Here is an 11,963-nt window from a genome sequence, read left to right as displayed (position 1 = left end):
TGCTCAACCTGATGAGTTGTAAGAAAATGTAAATTAAAAGGAATTGTTTTTCATAAGTTTGACAAGAATCAGTGATGATATCATGCCCTGGCAAGTACACAAGAAATAGTACTTTTGTACACTTTTAGTGGGAGTATAAATTGAAGAAACCGTTCTGGAAACCAAGTTGACAGTCTATCAAAATAAAATTGTACATTTCCATTGACTCAGCAGTTCCATTTCTAAGAAACAATTCAAGAGAAATATTCACTGATAAGCATTAAAATGTACATAATAGAGTGATTTCTTTGTTGTGGTAGTGAAAATTGGAAATCTAAATGTCCATCAATAAATTATTTTTACAATATTTTAATTATACAACTTTTTAAATGAACAAGATAATTTTATGTACTTATACAAACCCTTACCCCTACTCTATAAAAATAGAAGTTACAAGATACAAAGACTGAAGATCAAGTATATATTTCCATCTGATAGAAATTCCAGAAAGAAAAAAAAAATAAGAAAATAGAGAGGAAAGAACTTAAAGACACCACATCAGTCAGTTCAGTCGCTCAGTAGTGTCCGACTTTTTGTGACCCCATGGACTGCAACATGCCAGGCTTTCCTGTCCATCACCAACTCCCAGAGCTTGCTCAAACTCATGTCCATTGAGTCAATGATGCCATCCAACCATCTCATCCTCTGCCACCCTCTTCTCCATTTGCCTTCAATCTTTCCCAAAATCAGGGTCTTTTCCAGTGAGTTGGCTCTTGGCATCAGGTGGCCAGAGTACTGGACCTTCTGCATCAGTCCTTTCAATGAATATTCAGGGTGGACTGGTTTCATCTCTTGCAGACCTTTAGGATTGACTTGTTTGGCCTCCCTGCAGACCAAGGGACTCTAAAGGGTCTTCAGCACCACAATTCAAAAGAATCAATTTTCTTGGTGCTCAGTCTTCTTTATGGTCCATAAGAAACCATCTATTCTCCAATAAAAAAACAAACCTCACCCCATCCCTTATTGATTCCCCTTCCACTTCTCTAATTGCTCTATTATTTTATTTTTCATATTTTTAATCCATCTCTATATCTGAAAATCTCTAAACTTGAGCCATGTATTTGCCTAAAATGCTCTTTAGATTAATCATATATTCTTTTTAGTTTTTTATTGAAGGATAATTGTTTTACAGGATTTTGTTGTTCTCTGTCAAACCTCAGTATGAATCAGCCATAGGTATACACATATCCTCTCCCTTTTGAACCTCCCTCCCATCTCCCACCCCATCGCACCCCTCTAGATTGATACTAGATTAATCATATATTCTTATAGCTTCTCTATAGTATCAATTTCCAAATTCAAATCTGTTTTTTCATCTGGATATTTATGCTTTCATAGCATTATATTACCTCAAACTCAACATAAATCAATTGAATCTCATTATCTTCTATCCCAAAACATCTCCCATTGCCAATTATTGTTGGCATCTCTGGATACATTGCTATCCCAATTGACTTTAAAAAAAGATTCATATGTTTGTTTTTCTCTTTTCCTTCTCTGATCAATCACATCAACTCCCATAAATTCACAACTGTATTAATTTCCTATTGTTTTAACAAGGTATTGAAAACTTAGGGCTTAAAACAACATCAATTTATTATCTTACAGTTTTAGAGGACAGAAGTCTGAAATGGTACCAGCAGGGCTGCATTCCTTCAGTTCAGTTCAGTCGCTCAGTCATGTCTGACTCTTTGTGACCCCATGGACTGCAGCACACCAGGCCTCCTTGTCCATCACCTACTCCTGGAGTTTACTCATACTCATGCCCATTGAGTCGATGATGCCATCCAACCATCCCATCCTCTGTCGTCCCCTTCTCCTACCACCTTCAATCTTTCCCAGCATCAGGGTCTTTTCCAATGAGTCAGCTCTTTGCATCAGGTGGCCAAAGTATTGGAGTTTCAGCTTCAGCATCAGTCTTTCCAATGAATATTCAGGACTGATTTCCTTTAGGGTGGACTGGTTGGATCTCCTTGCAGTCCAAGCAAAAGCATCAATTCTTCGGCGCTCAGCTTTCTTTATAGTCCAATTCTCACATCCATACATGACTACTGGAAAAACCACAACCTTGACTAGACTGACTTTTGTTGGCAAAGCGATGTGTCTGCTTTTTAATATGCTGTCTAGGTTGGTCATAACTATTCTTCCAAGGAGTAAGTGTCTTTTAATTTCATGGCTGCAACCACCGATCTACAGTGATTTTGGACCCACAAAAAATAAAGTCTGCCACTGTTTCCACTGTTTTCCCATCTATTTGCCATGAAGTGATGGGGCCAGATGCCATGATCTTAGTTTTCTGAATGTTGAGCTTTAAGCCAACTTTTTCACTCTCCTCTTTTACTTTCAGGTTCAAGGGAAGAATTTAGTTTTTAACCTTTTCCATCTTCTGCAGGCTACCCACATTCCTTAGCTCAAGGTCCCCTTCTAACTTCAAAGCTGGCAATGACTAATTGAATCTGTTTTATGTTGCCATTTCTCTGGTTCTCTTTTTTTCTGTCTCCTTCCTTGATGACCCTTTAGATTACACTAAGCCCACCTGGATAATCCAGAATAATTTTCTATATTAGCTGATTAGCAATCTTAATTGCAATCTCAACCTTAATTTCCCTGTCAGCAGGTAACATTCACAGATTCTGGGAATTCGGATTGGACATCTCTTTGTGTCCAAATCATTATTCTATCCATCACAATATCTAATCCAAGTCAATTCAAATGTCACTTCACCCCCCTCCTTCTTTGCTTTCCTCCCCTTATTTCATAATTCAGGAAAAATTCTATGTAAAATTCTTTCGCTTCCAAGCATTTCTGGGAGTCCCACCAGCTCCCTTACATGTACTTAAACCAAGTCATATTTTTTAACGTTTCTCTCTTTTCTTCCTCAGCCTTGTTCATTAAATGCAAGCATGTCTTCTTGGTGGCAATGCAGCCTCGGAGGGTCACTTCCCAGCCCTGCCCACCCTTTCTACTGACGCTGCAGCAGTGGCACTGATGTCCCAGAAACAACAAATCTTTGAATTGAGGGAAAATACTCCTTTCCACTTTTTCTACTATGTTCTGCTAAAGGATAACACAGCAGAGTTACTTGTTCACATCTTAGAGACTTAAAAAAAAACAAACAGTTTTTACTTTAAAATAGAGACGTATGGAGGAGACAAATCTAACTGGCAGAAATGGTGTGTACTGAGCATCATTATGCCCCAGGGATGACAAATACCTGGTTTGGGTTCTGATATCTATAGACAGAGTCATTGACTCCCTTTTCTCTCTGGTTGAGTTTTCATCCAAGAAGCGTCCTCAGTTAGGCTGGCTAGACTCTGGTAGACCTAATCAGCAGCGTGCAGAGCAGATCTGACACCAGGGGTGGAAACAGTCTGGCTTAAATGCAGTCAGCTGCAACCACAGCCTCTCATACTGATCTCTTCTTTACTTTGCCGTAATCACAAAACTTGCCCAACGAGGGAGGTTTACTTAATATTTAGATAATTGCAATAGCCACCACCATCACCCTGTTATAATCCTCACCCATCCAATATGACATCATTGATTAAGATTCCTAAATCAGTGCTAGTTTTCGATTTGAGGATGTATAGTATTTTTCTGTTACTATTTACATAAAAGCCCAAACAATCTATCATTTAAATATCTTCCTTATATTTATAATATGATTTCCATTATTTTATTGTTAGCTATTGCCTTTCTTCATTCTAGTCCTTAGTCACACACTTTCCTTTTCAAAATCTAAGTCACATCATATTTAAGTATCCACAATAAGTCCCCACTTCTCAATACAGTTGAAAAATTTTCTAGGTAAATTTTAAGTCTTTTTAGAAACTTTGTAAATCAGTTGATATTTAAATGATTGAAAAAGTATAAATTTTGTTTAATAGATGTCACCTGATGCTTTATTGTACTTCAGTGAGAATGCTGCTGCTGCTGCTAAGTCACTTCAGTTGTGTCCGACTCTGTGCGACCCCAGAGACGGCAGCCCACCAGGCTCCCCCGTCCCTGGGATTCTCCAGGCAAGAACACTGGAGTGGGTTGCCATTTCCTTCTCCAATGCATGAAAGTGAAAAGTGAAAGTGAAGTCGCTCAGTCCTGTCCGACTCTTAGCAACCCCATGGACTAGAGCCTACCAGGCTCCTCGTCCATGGGATTTTCCAGGCAAGAGTACTGGAGTGGGGTGCCATTGCCTTCTCCACTTCGGTGAGAATAGTATCTCTTAAAAGTAAAAATGAAACAATTCATCCTAGAGTTGGCATTATTTTATTATTGCTCCCTCAGGCTAGCAAACCACTGATAACAGTCCCAGGTGTTACTCTGTCCTTTCTTGCTGACTTAAACTCAATAATTCAGGTTAAGTCTCATCCTGATATCCTCAAAAACCCAATTTGGCAGTTCTGTTATTTCCTGTCTGTACCCAATACCCTTAGCAAATCTCCTTTCCTGAGGCCACCGCCTGCCCTTTTAGAAAAAATTTCCTTTTATCCACTTCTCCAAACCCACAATATTTTTCAACTGGCTTGCCTTTAGTCCTTCTGGAAATGACTGCAGCTCTTTCAAGCTAGGGCAAAAATATACTTCTTGAAATTCTAAAATTTCTCATAAAAAGATTTTTTATTTCACCATTTACAGCCATACCAGGTCAAATTTCTGAGAAATGATTATTAATAAATCATGAAATTAGTTTATCTGAAGATAATATGATCACGTTCACTGACAGGGAAAACAGGGACTATAATTCAATATCCTCAACATTTGAGGAAGGAAGTATTCTTCACAAAGCTTTCTGCTTGAAAAATGCTGCATAATTTTAAGATAACAGAATCATTTTGGCAACAGGGAGAAAGAGCTTCAAGAGTTCTGAGGTATGTCTTTACTCGTGCATTTTTAGAGATCTTTCATGAGGATGAAGTAACCCTTATGGAGGAAAAAAATACCAGTGTTGCTACAACTGCTGATAAAAGCAAATAGTACCAACAAAAGAACCATGATTTAAGACACTGTGAGCAGAAGGCCGAAAGATCTGATATTTGGGAACTTTAATGGTAAATTTGCTGATAAACTTGTTGTTACCTGTTTGCATGTACTGTCCTACTGTCTGTCCTAAAGAGGTTGAAAAGCACTGTGAAAACCAATTTTTTAAAAAAGAAAGATCGTGTTTTGGGGGCTTCACTGCCAGCCTCTGACTTGACGGAAAAGAGTTACTGGGCTTAAGTAAGTCATCTTGTCACCATTTCAGTTAAATATATGACACCAGGAAGGTTGTGATTAAGGGACTGATTCCAACACCATGAAAAAGCTCTGGATTTTTCAGCACTCTTAAAACTGGTTGAACTCTCCTCACATATAGTCCTCACTACATGCCTAAGACAGGCAGGGTACAATACTGCCTGCACAAAAATGACTTGTGCAAAAGTTAACATGGAAAATATCCAAGAACAATCACATGTGAACAATCTTCATTCTTATTTTTCTCAATCACTGAAAAACAACAACATCCTGGACTTTCTCCTCTTTTCTTTTCCTGGGCTCCTGTACTATTACTATTTTCAAATTTATTTTCCTGATCTTTCTGGAAAGATTCACTGCCATGCAAGACTCCTTTCTGTGGATAATGAATGCCTTGTGTTCTTTTTTCTTTTCTTTCAGGGTCTCTTCCCTTCCCGTTACCTCCTAGATAATTTGAAAGTTTTTTTCCACATAGATGACAGTGAAAAGAGAATCTTTGAATAACCAGAGGACTAGCTCAAAGCAGCATTTCATAAGTGTAAATTTTCTTTGACATTTGCTGTTTTATCATTAACATGTACATAAATTTGGCATCCTACTTCAAAATGGATCCAAGTTTCTGTTAATCTAAGGTGTATGACATTGTTTACCAGGCATGGAAATTGATGCTACAGGAAGACGTGCTAAGCTGCTTCAGTCGCATCTGACTCTTTCTGACCCCATAGACTGAAGCCCGTCCAGCTCTTCTGTCCATGGGATTCTCCAGGCAAGAATACTGGACTGGGTTGCCGTGTCTTCCTCCAGGGGATCTTCCTGACCCAGGGATCAAACCCGTGTCCCTTATGTCTCCAGCATTGGCAGGTGAGTTCTTTACCACTGGTGCCACCCAGACACTACAGAAAGACAGACCTTGATTAATTATGATTTTCAGTATTCCTATAAGCCTCTCTGTTGAAAGCTATTCTTTTTCCCATATTCACAGGAAAGTGGATATTAACAGACAGGGAGGTGACATTTTCCTGAATCCCTAATTCTTCTTCCTGACTTTTACTCTTTCATCTGACTACAGAAATCCATCCTCATTTAAGGCTATTTATCATATATCATCCTTGTTAAGTTCATTTCATTGAATGTAGCCTTTTGGATCTGGATCACAGTCTTTTTCTGCAATACTTCTACAATAATTCTACAAGATTTTAGTGTTCATGTAGACAAAAGGTGGCATCCTAACTTCAAATTTCCTAGACGTCTTTCACCTTATCCTTTCCTCCTCTGCACTACAGCCTTTTTCCAAAGAACACGTGTTGATAGTTCACTCAGAAATTGTGAATTCTATACTTTGCAAACAAGTTTTTTCACCTCTCTCATACTATCCTTCCCAAAAAATCTGCACAACAATTTACACAAACTCTCCAATACCTGCATTCCCCATTTTGGTTTTAGCAGTTCCATCCTGGGCTACCCTTCTTCCTTACTGAGCTTGAACTTCAGGCTTGTTCATCTAAAGTTCAACATCATCAGCAACCTGTAAAACCCAAACCCTGGAGCAGTGAGTGACACTTAACCTTTTTTGTTTCCACATTTTTATATTTGAGAATACCAGTTAAAAACCCCCTAATTCTTTGATTTGACACTACTTTAAATTCATGATTTTCGGCCTTGACTAGAACCTCAGGATCACCCTCTGTACTCGTCCTTGTTCCCTCCTCCTTTCCCCTCAAAACATATTTCAGAACTTGCACTTCCCTCAAAACTCATCTTCACTCAAACTCTATTCTTTAGTTCTGAGCAGATTTCAGTCTTCTACTTTATATTTCACCAACAGAAAAAAGATTCTCTCTTTGACTCCCTATATCCTTACTGATGAAATATACTATCCATATGGAAAAATAGCTAAAAATTATTTAAATCAAAGAAAAAAATGAAAGTGTCAACATTTAAATTATTTCAATCATTTGAGGAGTAGGGTCCTAAACCATTTAATGGGGGGCTTCCCAGGTGGCGCTAGTGGTAAAGAACCTGCCTGCCAGTGCAGGAGATGTACGAGATGTGGGTTTGATCCCTGGGTCAGGAAGATCCCCTGGAGAAGAAATTGGCAACCCACTCCAGTATTCTTGCCCGGAGAATCCCCATGGACAGAGTAGCCTGGCAGGCTAAAGTCTATGGAGTTGCAAAGAGTTGAACACAACTTAACAAGTAAACCACCAACAACAACCCATTTGATAGCTCAAAATATGAAAATAAACCAGATCTGATTCAAATAATTATTGACAACAGGTGTTTCCATCTTTGTATTCCTGCCTAGATAGGGACTGGACCAAAAACTACCTACTTTCGTATTTATTACTCATAAGCTATATGTATACTTCAAAGTCTGACCCAGTGCAATTAGATTTCTAAGACGGACAGCACAGAGACGGCGCCACTTTTAAGTTGAAAAAGACAGCATGTCTTTGATCACTGAGCTGGGGAGAGAACTGCTGAGACCTGATTCTCTGAAACACATGTCTTCCAAGGCTTCACTTTCACTTTCATCAAGACAACAATCCTCAGGTATTGTTGACAACTCGGGAACATTGTATTTGCTGTCTTGGATGGTCTGGGCTCTGTACCTGGAAGTAATCCAAACCAGTTCCTTGCAACATTCAAGAGAAAATATTCAGCTAGTCTTTAGAAGCTATTTCCCTCCAGTAAAAGCACTCAGTATCATTAATTTTTGAATACTTTATAACAAGCTAGAGAAGTTGCAGTAATGAATTATGTTTCTACTTACGGATTGAAAAGGCACAGAACTAATACAGATGGCTTTGCTTTTGAAAAGACTACCAGAAAATTGCAAGCTTTAAGCGAAGCTTCCAATTTATCAAGGCTCAATATTTCTTTCCTCTCTGAAATATGAAGTATAATAGTCTTGGGTAAGCAAAAAAAAAAGTTTAATAAGCAGTATGTTCCATTTCATAGTCCTGATTTTTTTTTCCAAAATTATTTTTTCCTTTGTTTTCTGTCAGAAGCAATGCATTTACATTGACTAATCCAGATTACTTTTTGAGTAGATGAAACATTGCATTCTTTTTTAACTATTCTGGCAGCCAGCAAAAACAACAGACTCCAGTGAAAGACAAATTTTAGGGTCTACCTTCATAAAAGCCAAGAATCTGTCCAAAATATTGACAGCCAGGATAAAAGTTTATGTGCAAGATTGAAAATTTTAAAAGGTGCTTAAAGCCCTTAAATCTCAACATGTCTCTATCTTCAACACAACTTGTTATTGTTCTCAGAAGTAGCCTTCATCAGGCTCAGTCATTTTTTTGTGCTTGGAATTCCTGTTCCTGCTCCAGAGAGAGAGAGCTGACCTTCTTCCAGACTTCCAAGACCTGTGCTGCCACACCCTTCATCAGGTGGGAGACGGAGCATGTGGTCTGGAGAGGGGTGGGCACAGAGGAGCATACGGACCCTTCCCTGGGTCAGCGACCCGCCAGTGCAGCAGTCCCCCGGCAAGCACCCACTCCTCCCCCACCTCTGCGTCCCCTCCTCAGCCTCATAGTGGAGCTCAGTGCTACTGCCCACGCCCACCCTCCCGCTGGCAGCAGCTCCTCCTGCAGACTCTGCTCTCCCAGCAACTCTTCAGCAGAAGCTGGAGCAAACCTCTCCGTGTTCATCATATTTTTAATTTCCAAGGTGAAAAATTGCTCTTTGATTTTTTTTTCATAAGATCCCATTTTTGTCCCATTTTTTTTTCTACCCTTGATGATATAAACTATGACTTTCTTTTGGTTCTCTGTTCCATTGATTGCTTTTGTCCACATTTCTTTTTTTCTATTTATTTTTGGCTCTGCATTTTGAGTTGTCTTTTCTCAAATGTCCAGTTATTATCAGCACTCGTTCAAGTGTGAAAATGAGAAGCTGATTGGAGGACGTGCCTAGGTGTGGGTTGGTGGAAGGTATAAACCCGGCTGTCTAACAAAGCAGAAGCAGCTTCCTAGTCCAGCATTTTAATATGTAGATGTTTATATAACACCACTGCTCTTAGCACCAACAGATACTTTATCCTGTATCTGTTGTCGCTGAATCCAGAGCTCTGTGGCGTAGTTTCTCCAGACTGCACCTGTTGCCCCGAAGGATGGATATGTTGAGGTAGTTCCCTGACTTCTCAGGGAAGTGCAGGGGAGCAGGCAAGTTCAACCAATTGACGTACAGGTACTAAACCAATCAGGTCTTGTTCTAGGCGTTCTGCAAGGCAAATTAGATCAATTCTTGTAGGTACTTCACCTCCTGTAGGCATTTGGATTTCTATTTCTTCTACCCAAGTCCATCAAATCTTCCCCATCATTTTGTTATCTAAACATTTTTCGAAATCTTTCATCCATAGTTTTCTCCTTATGTTGTCTTTATCCTTGTGGTTAATCCTTTTTTGATTCTTCACTGGTATTTTAGTGAAGTTTTTGGAGGGAGAGCTAATGGACAAGAGTGGGCAATCCGCTAAACTTAACTGGAAGGGCTCAGTAGTTAGCAGTCAATATTTCTGAAACATTGGACAGTATGACAGCATGCATATGGATGGGTTGGAGGTCATACATATTGTTATATATCATTTGCAGCATTAGAATATTATTTATGACTCTACCTTCAAAGTATGATCAAAATTTGAACACTCCAGAAGCTGTCATCCTAATCCAGTGATGTCATTTTAAACCAGGACACCACCATCTGTCATGTGGACTGAAACAATGTAGCAAATGAGAAAAGCCAATCTGGATTTATTCTGACTGCCTGAAATCAGTCCAATAGCTGACTTCAGCTCCAAGTTATGCCTGCTAGCCTTCAGAGGAGAGGTCCTAGCTAAGGCTTGAACTGTTCAATGAGTACAATGCCTAGCAGTCGTTTCACAGAATAGGCTTTCAATTTCCCCCCAGATTTAAATCTGACCTAACATTCATTTCCTGCCTTAATATGTGCTCACCAGCCCCTTAACTCCCTTTCATTTCTGCCTTCTATAGAAGGGATATAGACCATTGACAACCGTGTATTCTATGGCAAGAGAAAGAGTGTGGAATATAAAGTAGAAAAAATCTCTTTAATGCAAGAAAAGATCTGTAATACATGAGCCTTCACTGACAAGAACAATCTCGGTTGATGTTTTGTAGTTTTGTCAAAATACATGCAGTAAACTTTCATTGAGTAACCAGCCTTCTCTTGCTGATTGTGTAAATACCATTCCTCAGCAAACCCATAAAGAAAGATGTGAATCACATGGTCCTGAGAGGAGGTAGTTGCTCCAGTACTAAGGTTAGGAACTTAGCCTTGAACAGTTGACCACAAGTTCAGTTAATGCAGCTGGCAGAATGGTCCTGGGAGCATATGAAATACCTCTTTCAAGCCTGCCAGAATAATTTGGGAATGCTTCAAAGTGAGCTTATATATTTTTTTTAATTTATATGATTTTACTTATTTAATTTAGTTGTTTAGTTTTGACTGCGCTGGGTCTTCGTTGCTGTGCAGGGGCTTTCTCTGGTTGTGGGCGAGCAGGCACTGCTCTTCACCGTGTGCACGGCTTCTCCTTGCGGGGGCTTCTCTTGTCGAGCAGCATAGGCTCTAGACGCTGGGGCTTCAGTATCCACAGCACTGCAGGCTTGGGAGTTGTGGCAGCAGGCTCTAGAGCACAGGTTCAGTAGTTGGGGCACCTGGGCTTAGTTGCCCTGTGGCATGTGGGATCCTCCCGAACCAGAGATCAAACCCGTGTCTCCTGCATTGACTGGCAAATTCCTATTCCCTGCACCACCAGGGAAGTCTAGGGAGCTTTTCTGAAAACCAATGGACACAAGTGAAAATGCACGCCCCCCTCCACTTTTACCCCTAATTTTTCTAACCACGAGACCTGCCAACAATTAGGTTATGCCCATTCTCAACTACCTGCACTCTTTTTCCAAAAATCTTAAAATTTATCATGTATACCATGGACCCCATCTTGTCCCAAGCTACCTACTACTCCATCAGTACCTCATATTTTTTAATCTTCTCTTTTACCTTATCATTCTTATGTAGTACCCTTGCTTTATTCTCATAAATGCTTTTTGCCTTACTTTATTTTGCCCAATATTAATTCGGCCAGATTAACTTTTTTGAATGGTATATATATTTTTGAATGGTATATATTTCCTCACCCATTTCTGTGTAGTTTTGACTTAGGTGATTAGTTATTTAATTTGGGTGTCCCTTATAAGCAGAATGTGCCTAAAATTTTTTTTCTTGTTATTCCATGTGATAAAAATCTGCCTGGTAAAATTAGCCCAGTTGTATTTATTATGGTTACTACTATATTATGATTTTTTTACAATCCTATTTTGTGGTTTCTGTTTATCCAGAGTTTTTCTTAGATTCCTTCCCTACTTATCTTCCATTTGATAACTATTGTTTACCTGTTTTATTTTTTATTGGGGTACACCTGATTAACAAACAATTTTGTGATAGTTTCAGCTGAATAGCAAAGCGACTTAGCCATACATATACACGTATCCATTCTCCCCCAATCTCCCCTCCCCTCCGGGCCGCCGCACAACACTGAGCAGAGTTCCGTGTGCTCTTCAGTAGGCCCTTGTTGGTTATCCATCTGAAATATAGCAACGTGTATATGTCCATTTTTATGTTTTCTTTTTTCTGTGATGGTTTTTAAAGCTGTAGATTGCATTTTTATTCTT

At 39.3% G+C, this 11,963-nt stretch overlaps 1 pseudogene; it reads right to left on the bottom strand.

Annotated features, from left to right (window-relative positions):
* Nucleotides 1–7,674: 7,674 nt before the first annotated feature.
* Nucleotides 7,675–8,663, bottom strand: LOC113893595 (annotated as a pseudogene).
* Between the last annotated feature and the right edge of the window lie 3,300 nt (nt 8,664–11,963).

The sequence above is a fragment of the Bos indicus x Bos taurus genome, chromosome 5 (genome assembly GCF_003369695.1).
Source record: "Bos indicus x Bos taurus breed Angus x Brahman F1 hybrid chromosome 5, Bos_hybrid_MaternalHap_v2.0, whole genome shotgun sequence".
Lineage (NCBI taxonomy): Eukaryota > Metazoa > Chordata > Mammalia > Artiodactyla > Bovidae > Bos > Bos indicus x Bos taurus.
This window is presented reverse-complemented; position numbering and strand designations above follow the sequence as displayed.